The sequence below is a fragment of the Micromys minutus genome, assembly GCF_963924665.1.
Source record: "Micromys minutus genome assembly, chromosome: 14".
In the NCBI taxonomy this organism is placed as follows: Eukaryota; Metazoa; Chordata; class Mammalia; order Rodentia; family Muridae; genus Micromys; species Micromys minutus.
In genome coordinates, this window is record NC_137983.1 from 57,197,930 (window position 1) to 57,208,766 (window position 10,837).

General features: G+C 37.5%; 1 pseudogene across 1 annotated transcript; it reads left to right on the forward strand.

Annotated features, from left to right (window-relative positions):
• The first annotated feature begins 3,412 nt into the window (after nucleotides 1–3,412).
• Nucleotides 3,413–4,070, forward strand: LOC308429938 (F-box only protein 15-like; annotated as a pseudogene). The gene has a single exon. The product of its transcript is annotated as an F-box only protein 15-like (transcript).
• The last annotated feature ends 6,767 nt before the right edge of the window (nucleotides 4,071–10,837 follow it).

Here is a 10,837-nt window from a genome sequence, read left to right on the forward strand (position 1 = left end):
CAGCTCATGAGGGAAACCATATTTGAGAATCCTATGCTACCTGGAAGCTTGTGGACATAGGAGTGTGAGGAATAATGAAGAAATTGGGTGACTTTGTAATATTTAGTGCAAGAAAGCTCTTGATACATATGTTATATTGAACGTAAAACACCAACATGTGCTACAGGCTCCACATTCAGTCAAGTAGCATCACTGTTAGCATACACTTTTAATTGTGTACTTTCTGACACATTAAAACGGCTTTAAGAGTGCTCAGCACTGAAGTTCAAAGCATTAGCAAGACTCCCATTTAGATTCTGTCCGATACGTTTAAGACATACACTCCAGTTTTTAAAGACCTATTCAACATTATTGTATGCTTGCAAACAAGAAGCCTTAAAGTTTCCTGATGAAGATTCCCCTGGACATTTTTGCATTTAACTTTGCCATATGTTAGAGATGGAGGGCGCTCTGAAGCAGGACCTAGAATAAAGAGACCTTGGCTCATCCTTCTACCCAGCATGCTCACCCAGGCAAATACATCAGAATGTTCAAATGAAATATCCAATGACTTCTTTTGTGTGATCAATTTGTTCTATGCTGACTACAGTCTAGGGAACCCATCCTGATATGCTCATGAGAAACTTGCAATTTCCTCCTTTCCCCAGGGAGCCCTTGATTTTTTTCATCAGTTGGACACACAATTAACTTAAATACATAAGCAATGCAGACATAAAACTGAAAGTCTGATAAAAATCAGAAGTACTGAATGTTCAGTTTCATTTCCATTATGCATTAAAAGACTAGTCTTCATTTGGGTGCACAGCTTCAAAATCTAACATTTTGTGATGAAAAGTAAAAACAGATTCCTTTAAAAGTTTTTTAAAATTAAATCAGTGGAAACTGTGCAAAACCTTATAGTGGGAACCATGGCCCCATTGTCAGAGGGTTCACAGCAGGATGAGGCAGCCAGTCATTTTTCTGACACGGCTGTATCTAAGAAAGTGAAGGAAATGTTTGACATATCTTCTACAAAAGACACCTAGCCTCCCACATTACCATTTATTCTTGCACAATACCATCTGTAGGGTGTTCATTGATCGTAAAATCATAGTTGCAAGTTTCAGCATCCTAAAGATATCTTTAAGAAAAAAAATGATTTGCACATTTTAGAAATATATTTCAGTAAAAAATTTAATTCAAAGACAAGAAATAAAAGTTATTTTAATAAGTATGAAAAATTGACATTTTGGAGAATGCATGAGACATTTGAAAAAATATTCTTCTTTTAATTGAGTCTTGAACACGTGGGGATGTTTCCCAGGTTATCCTCTGATGAATCACTTTGATACTAAACATTTTTTTAAGTATCTTCTATGTATCAGATGCTAAACAGATGTTTGCCATAGGGATACTAAAATACAGCAGATAAAGGACTTGTCTTCTTTTGCATTCACTGGAGACACCCTAATGACATGGAAGAATTATGATTATACGCAGTGGGTAACAGTGACAGAGTGAAAACTGCTGAGAAAGAATATGGCTATGTTCTAATGGCCAGGGTAAAAGTGCTCCCACAGGGAGGAAACATTCCAGGTGAATCTTGAACATGGCTCAGAGGAAAGCTGAGAAGATGAGGATAGCAGGACTCGGGCCTTAGGACACCAGAGGAAGATGAGTTAGGGTCAGGAGTGGGAGTGCTTATTGCACAAGTGCAAGATGGAAGCAGAATATTGATGATCCTGGGCAGAGCCAGACAAACACCATTGTAGCATATGTGACCAAATGCAGACTCCACACTGTGGAAGGATGTATAGAAAGCTCCTGTCATTGGTACAATATGAGATGATAAAGTCAGAAGCACATAATGAGGGGTGAACTACTTGATAGTTCTTTAGACAATTTGAGCCCCATGTCTGAGTGCCCCAAGCACCATAGAACAGTACTTTTCTTTTATAAAGAATGTGTGTGTGTGTGTGTGTGTTTGTGCGTATGTGTTGAAAATAATACTTAGTTGAGTAACAGAAGCAAATTTAAAAAAATCTTATAGTGAGGCAAATGATATGTGAATATGGGCATATACTCAGCTAAAGCCAATAAAGCTTGAGTCAAAAGCAAAAGGGAAAAAAATAAGTTTCTCCTGTCTTTACATGCTAGGTGTTTGCTTCCTCACAAGCAAAAAGGCAAGAGCCATTGAGTACCACCCATACTCTTACTGGCAACAAAGCATGGGGACTGTTATGTTGTGAGCAATGCAGTATGGGAAATCCAGGGGTGGAGAGATGGCTCAGTGATTAAGAGCACTTACTGCCCTTCCAGAGGTCCTGAGCATGGTGCCCATAATCAATGTTTGGTAGGAAAAACTTCCTTTAACTCCAGCTCTGAGTGATCCCACACCTACAGGTCATAGTAAACTTCATTCACATGCACATACATGTAGTAAAAATACATTTTAGATATAGTTTGTACACACAAGCATTCATTGTTGCTTTGCACATATTGTCATTTCCATGCAATTTAAAAATAATTAAAAAAAACATTTTGTGATAATATAAGTGGCAGGTTTGATAAGTCTGAATGCATCTTCATTCAGTCAAGATACTATTTAGTGTCACAGCAGATGAATACCATGAAAGTCTTGGAGTTTGGGACAAGAATATTTGATTTGATTCAGCAGTAAAAAGTATTGCATTTGCCAACAGAAACAGAACTCTTCTTTTCTATATTTTTCTCTGAAGATAATTGCCCAACCTAAGCCAGATATTCTGAGGGCCTCTTTGGTTTTCACAGGAAGACCTGTGTGGCATGATGATATTTCCTTGAATGATACCTCTGTCACTGTTATGTGGTATGGCAAAAATTGGCTATGGTTACTCACAATGTTCTCCCTGGATTTGTATTGTGTGACAGCACTTTTTTTTTAATAACATCTTTAATTAATGTTTTTGCAAAGTAAAATATTAAACTTAAAATAGCCTTAGTACATCAAAATACTAAGCTCTTTAATTGTATTCCAAGATGGTCTTTAAAACTTAACACCCGATATATCACAGAAGAGCAACCTTGATATGCAAGTGCACAGAACGAATTTTATAGACATAATAAATACATTTACGCCCTTATACATAACAGTATATACAACAGCAGTCGGCAACTGTGGCTCTGACAGCTATGAACTGGACCCTCCCAATCTGGTGCTTTGGGAACTGAGTTAAGGAAGCTTCACTGAATGACCAATTGTTTATTTAATGCTGTTTTGTTCTCCCCTCAAACGGGAGGAAGCCTTCATTTTTCAAAATAAAAATATTAAACTATAGACCTATGGTATAAAGCCCCTGATCCAAATGGTCCACTATGGCTGTCTTTAATCAGAAAGTATGATCTGAGTAATTGAAGCAAGTCTACTATGGTTAGCTGTAGCAGATTTGTTTGAATATTCTGCCAAAATCCTGGCCTCCTGGTGGGGCTGTTACAAGAAGGATGAACTAGCTTTGATTACACCAAATATTCATTTCCATCAACCGTGGAAAGGAGCACATTGGGCTCAGCCACTCTTCCCTATATGGTCCCTCCCCACAGTCCATTTGTGGATGACAGCCCAGAGTGTGGACTGCAAGGCTGTCAGCTGCACAACCACATGAATGGTGGTGGGGTTTTCTGCCTGTGTAGTACCTTCTGCAATCTCTTCTCCAGAAGAGGGTGCCTTGAGAATGGACATGTGAAGGTTGTGGTGATAAGTTTACAAAATACCAGAGAACACCTACCTCTTATTGGGAAAGTTGGCCTTGCATGGAGAACTGATGATTTTGATGACTTTATTGAGAGTTGCTCTGTAGTGGATGTGATGCTTTTGAATGAACACAGGAAACCCTTTTGGTATGTAAGTTCTCCAGTGTTCATGAGGTCTGCTGCCTACCTCTGATGGTCCTAGTTTCCTGGGGTACACTTACTATGTTGACTACATGGACACAGAAGGAGGAGTGCACGCAGAGCTAGTATGGATTGAAGAGACTAAAGAACACTTCATTATCAGTCTGGTCCTTTACCTCCGTGTAGCAAAGATAAACCATTGGTTTAGGACAAAATGCTGAATTTTAGCAGTAGGGAGCAAAGTCTTGTTACTAGTAAGCTGTTTGTTGTTTACAACTTTTTTTTGAAAGTTACAATAAAGCATATTAATGGCAAAAAAGGAAACAAAATCTTATAATTAAAATAAAAGCTTTCCTTCATTGTAATTAGTAAGGGACATTTCCTTGTACAATAAAGTATACCAGTAATCTTCCTGTCAGCATCAGTGTTTTGTAATGGCTTGTATCATGACTAGTACTTCAGATATCTCTATTTATGACCCATGAATTGGTTGAGTTCTTACAGTTCTTATTTTGATAAAAATATGTATAAAAGTAACAGAAGTAGCAGTAACACATGATTTTAGCAGAAGTTTTTCTTTGTGAACTCTAATGAAAACTTACACCAGAAAATAAATTTATATAAGTTTATAATAAACATGCTTTGCTATTTTGGAGTTCAATATAACTGGAAAACTTCTACTCTGTAGGACTTTGATTATCCTAATGTTTCTAAGTTTGGAGTTGTAGAAATGATTCAGCAGATGAATGCTTCTGCTCTTACCCTGGACATGAGGTCAATTCCTATACAGGTTTCCAAGGGCCTATAACTATTTGTGTCATCTTCTTTTCTTCTTGCATATCTTCATATATATCTATAATCATCAAACACACACACACACACACACACACACACACACACACACAAAAAGAAACAATTCAAAATGTCTTAATTACTAGTGCCTTGTTATTTTAAAATGTGTTATCTTATAACTAGGAAGATACTCTTGGCTTGTTGAAAACCTCCTTTTTCCCACTCAGTAAGTAAGTAAATAAGTAAGTGAGTAAGTAATTCACTTTACACTGCTACCCCATTGCTGCCCCTATCACTCCTGGTTCAGTAATGAACTGGCAAGGATGATCTTTTACTTTTACTGACTCTTTCAAAGCTCTTCATGTATTCTCTGTGCACAAACCAAGAACATGCTCAACATCTATATTTTTGGCACAAACTTTCTTTGCAGAATTTAGAATATTATTTTAAATTAAATAGGGAGAAACTTCAAGCAATCAGATTAAATTGAGTCAAAACTACTACAGCATTATGATTCACAGGACATAGTTAATATTCTTCCTTTGGACTCTGATTCTGAAATGTTTATAGATGGTGGAAAGATTATTATTATCCGATATGACAGTACAGACTAGCTAAGTATAAATAGTTGAAACAGGTTTGAGGGAAAATACTTTATATGTACTAATATAAATTACCATGACATGGTAATATTTGCATTGGCATTCAAGGCCCAGGATTCTGGGTTTTCTGGTATACTAATAAAAGATATCTTAGCCCCTAAAAATAAAATAAAATTGTTAGAGTAATTTTTATTTCAGTTTCCAAGTTATAGACAGAAAGTGTATTCAATATTGTAGGTTCTGATAGCCTAATTGCACTGACTTGTAGGACATGCACAGTAACAGACAATAAAGAGCCTCATAGGAAAAAGGTTGCAGAGTAAAAAAGATACTGAGTCCCTATCCTCATAGTGGGTGATACTCTTCACAAACATTAATTTATTTACTCACTCAGTATTTCCTATATATCTTTGACCAGGCAAGCCACATTTGTCAGCAAATATTTCTTGAAGAATTGCAGAGCCCTTAAGCCTAGAGGTGATCTTAAAAATATTTGAAAAGACAGAACACAAATGAGGCAGTATTATGTCATAATGTAAGCCGAGCTAGAGGGAAGGTGACTTGAGAAAGTCATCACACACAACGGTAAAGAGGTAAGAGAATTGAGTAATATGAATACATGTAGCATTTATTGGTAAGATAATGTATGGGCAATGACTCTAGAGAGAGTTCATCAAAGTGTACGGTCCCTAAATATGAAGATAAAATATGTACATCCCTAAGATAGAAAGTAATAATCTTAGTATTCTCGACAGTGGTTGCTCTTGTTTTGACTCTATAAACAAATTACCAAAGAACGTTGTATTAAATTGGATGATTGTCTCCTCTCTGCAAATATTTTAAATTTGTGACCTCAAAATGTAGTCATAATTCAATATGAGACTTTGGAGAAAAAAAAAAAGGAAGGACCCTTATAAGCAGGATAGGTATACAACTCAAAAAACTTGGAAGCTTATTGTATGTCTCCATTCTATGAGATGAACATACAATAAGGAAGCAGCTTTGTGCAAAACAAGTAGGAAGATGGTTAAATGCAGTTGGGCACCTTTGCTCCCACTTCACAGCCTCATTAAGAACAAAAACATTAGATGTCAATAAATTAAGACACATAATAATTTGAGGCTTTGAAATGTAGCCTGAACTCCACCAGCAGTTCACAGAAACAGATGCAGATACTTAAAGCCAAGCATTGAACTGAGGGGCCAGGGACTCCTAGTTATGGGAAGAACTGAAGGGGATGACAACCTCATGGGAAGACCAACAGAACAACAGCCTGGACCCCTGGGAACTCCCAGATACTAAACTACCAACCACAGGGCACACATGGGCTGGTTCGAGGCCCCCAGAACATAGGGACCAGAGAACAGCCTTGTCTGGCCTCATTGGAAAAGGATGTACCTAATCCTGAAGAGATTTGTTGCAAGAAGGAAGGAGAATGTCTGGGGACACCCTCTCAGATGCATCAGAGGAAAGGAATGTTGTGAGAAACTCTGGAAGAGGGGCAACATTTGGGATGTAAATAAATAAAATAATGTATTTATAAAAAGTGGCTTGAAGTGATTAGAACAATACTACTGTTCCCTAGGATCTGGCTTAGATGAGAGAGGGAGAGAGAGAGAGAGTGAGAGAGAGCGAGAGAGAGAGAAAGAGAGAGAGAGAGAGAGAGAGAGAGAGAGAGATTTCAGAGGACTCTGTAATCAAGACTTTTATTAATCTCAAAATTAAATTGATACTATCAAATCCACAGAAATGGAATATTCTTATGAATCTGCAATTTTGGACTGAAACTCACATCCTTCACATTGCATTTTAATGCACTAGGTCTTTAGAGGTGGTGAATGAGAGCAGTTTAGATATCATCTATCAGCACTTTGAGTATCTGGAGCAGGGCTTTAATTTTAGAGTAGTTGTATAACCTACCATTGAATTCTGATCTCTTTAAAAGGTCGTAGGTATTTTTGTATTTTTTTAAAATGTAATTTAGCAGTTAAGGGTACTACAGTATAATTCTATGATGTATTCAAATACAAGTGTTCATGTTTGGGAATTAATTGCTTTCATTCCCACTAAAGTCACTTAATTGTCAACTATTTGCCTTGCATTGAGTCTCACCGAGGAAAATACTTTCCCTTTCTCCCAGAATTGATCCTCTAAACCAAAAATAATGACCACTTTAATCTGGAAAAAAGCTGGTGGAATAATGTTTTCCCTCTCTCATCTTTGTATCACTTTGAAACTGTATAAAAAAGGGAAAGATGAAAGAGAGAAATAATAAAACCACTCATCCATAAATGAAGGAAAATGAAGGTACAGCTTGATTGCATGGTCATATGCTCAGTGTTAAAAATGTCAGTCCCAAATGAGTACAAGTGGAAGGCAAGGAACCCTGAATGCTGTCTAAAGAGGAAGAAGCCATGCTGAAAGTCAGCTAGAGGGGCTTGCTGTCTCAGGCTTCACTCCTCCTAGATCTAGGTGCTATACTCAGTGTTATGCACCAACATTAAAAGGCTTTAGTAGAAATGCACAGTGAAAGGGAGATGGAACCTGTAGAGACTACCTCCAGTAGGTAGGCACTCACTGCCCCCAGTTAAAGGATGGGGCTACCCACTCATCTTAAAGTTACTAACCCAGAAATGTTCCTGTCCAAAGGAAAGATAGGGACAAAAACATGGAGCAGAGACTGAAGGGAAGGCCATCCAGAGACTGTCCCACCTAAGGATCCATCCCATCTGCAGAAACAAAATCCAAACACTATTGCTGATGCCAATAAGCGCTTGCTGACAGGAACCTATTGTGGCTGTTCCCTGAGAGCTTCTGTCAGCACCTGGCCAGTGCAGATACGGATGCTTGGAGCCAACCATCAGCATGAACATGGGGATCCAGGTAAGGGAGGTGGAAGAACTGGAGGAGCAGAGGGGATTGCAACCTTATAAGAACAATGTCGGCTGGCTGGAACATTTGGTATTCCCAGGGACTAGACCACAAAACAAGGTGTGTACATGGAGGGATCCATGGCTGCAGATATATATGTTACAAAGGATGGCCTTGTCTGACATCAGTGGGAGAGGATGTACTTGATCCTGTGGAGCTTTCATGCCCTAGCGTAGGAGGAGCAAGGGGGCAGGAGTGAGGGGATTGGTGGGGGAATAAACTCACAGGGGCAAAAGAGACAGGGGTAGAGAGCAGATGGGGGATGGTGAGCTTGTGAAGGTGTAACTGAGATGGGAGATATCATTTGAGATATAAATGAATGAAATGATTAATCATAATTTAAAAAGGCAAGCTATCACTAAGTCTGAAGCAGCACCAGGCATATTATACAAAACCAACTAATATAGTGAAGTTCACTGAGTTTTGTAGTTTACATTCAGTTTATGCATAAGACACTTAATAAGAAAAAGAATGTACATATGAGAATGCTCCCGTCCAAAGACAAATTGTAACTGTATCTAGAAAACTTAAAGTAGTGAATGACTTGGTTCTTGGTACTAATCCTAAAATGCGTAAGGACTTTACAGGTGAAGAAATAAAGGAATAGAGACACATGATTAGCCTTAGGAACAAAAGTATATATAGTCTCCAGCCATGAGAAATAGGTGGCCTGTAGGCTCGCTTAAGCACTCTGTTTTCAACTACCCATCTAGCAGAGGTAAAGGTATGTCTTCTTTTATCTGTTGGGGTCCAATGTGAAGTCATCAACAGTACCAAAGAGCCATGGCTCAATTCCATCAAACCTCCTAGAGGTAGAAGAAAGTTATTATCAGTGAAAATCATAGGAGGGAGAAATGAAAATTTATGGGAATACACTGTCATGTTTCTCTAAAAAAAAAAAAAAAGAAAGAAAAACACTTATTATAGTAAGCTTTGGTTCGCATTTGACACAACTTAGAGTAACCTAGGAGGTTGGCAACAAGGAGGGATACTGTACATTGGGTTGGCCTGTGGGCGTGTCTTTAGGAGATTGTCTTATTTATGTTAGCTGGCATGAGGTGATCCTGCTCAGTAAGAGCAGAACCATCCCATTGGAAAAGGGCCTTGACCTGTGTGGCAGGAGACATAGTGGGGAACACCAGCAGACATTCAATGTCTGCCATTGTCTAAGTATGCAAGGTTAAGATCAAAGTATGGACCTAATTCCTTGACTTCTCCATATTATAAACTCCATACTATAACCTAGAATGGTGCAGTAAAATAAACATTTTCTCCCATGCACTTCTTTTTGTCACGGTATTTTATCCAAATAATAGAAATAAAACTAAGACAGTACTCTTGGAATATTTCTTCATAAAGGATAAAATTAGGGCTCACAGGGTTTTGCTGAGAACAGAGGCAGCTTCCATTGTTTCCTGATTTTATGCTGGCTTTACTCAGACTAGTGTAATGGAAGTTGTCAAAATACAAAGCAACAAACAGACCTCACAGGGTTAGGTGGGTTCATTTACAATAAAATGGCAATATTCCAAGGATTAAATGATATTTTCTGTATGCACATGAGTACTTAGCAACTTGAGAACAGCCTTTCTGTGAAACCTTTGCCAAGAAGCAAGTTCCATTCAACAGAAGCTTCTCTTCTTCCCTTAAATTTCTTGTGTTGCCTGTAAACACCAAATAAAATTAATGCATTACCTACAGTATAATAGACTTTACCTATAAAAACTCTAGAATCAATTAGTCCATATTGTTTAATCTTCTTAGACAGGAAGGTTCTGAATATTAAGGTTTGTGTAAAATTGAATAATATACAAATGATATACATATATATAAATTGTATATATGATATAATATATCAAATATATATAATATATATCACATTTAAGCTAGATTTAGGCTAGGACTACCTTCTTACTGCTTTACAGCTCTGATATGAGTGCACATACACAAAATCAAACAAACACACCAACAGACACACACAATAAGCATATACTTTAATTTTAATTTCACTCCAGCTTGATTTTTATCAATTATGCCTTTGAAGCTACTACCACTTAACATATTTGTTGAGAGAGAGTATACCTCCTCTTGGTAAAACCACACAGCTGTTCTAGGAGGAAAAATTATTAACTCTCAGCTAATTTCTACTTAGAGAAATTCCCTCTATGTAAGAGTTTCCAATTAGTTTTAAGCTACCTCTTAGATGCTGATAAAGGCCTGATTTCATCTCTCTCCAAAATAGCATTAACTGGTCCAAAATTCCCTCATTTTAAGTCCTGGCAACCAGAGAGGAAGAGCATGGATTATGTATTCCAGGTATCACAGTTAAAAATCAGAACACTTTGATCCTTAGTAGATGGATTAATGTTTAGTGAGTGATTTAACTCATTAATGGGATTTCTAATATTCTTTATGCTTCTTTAAAAATCCTGCTGTCTGCTTCATTGATCTCTGTAGATGGAGTATTGCTAAGTCTAGAAGTTCTGCAGAGCAACAGATGTGTATTTGACGTCTAGCTTCAACACAGTGATAATCATGTAACACTTAAATTGTGTAATAAGCTAAATCTCACTGTATTTTAAAATATCTCTGTAAATGTGACACTGTGATGTTACTGTAATGCACAGTATGTGCTCAGAAAATAACAATTATAAATGGTCTCT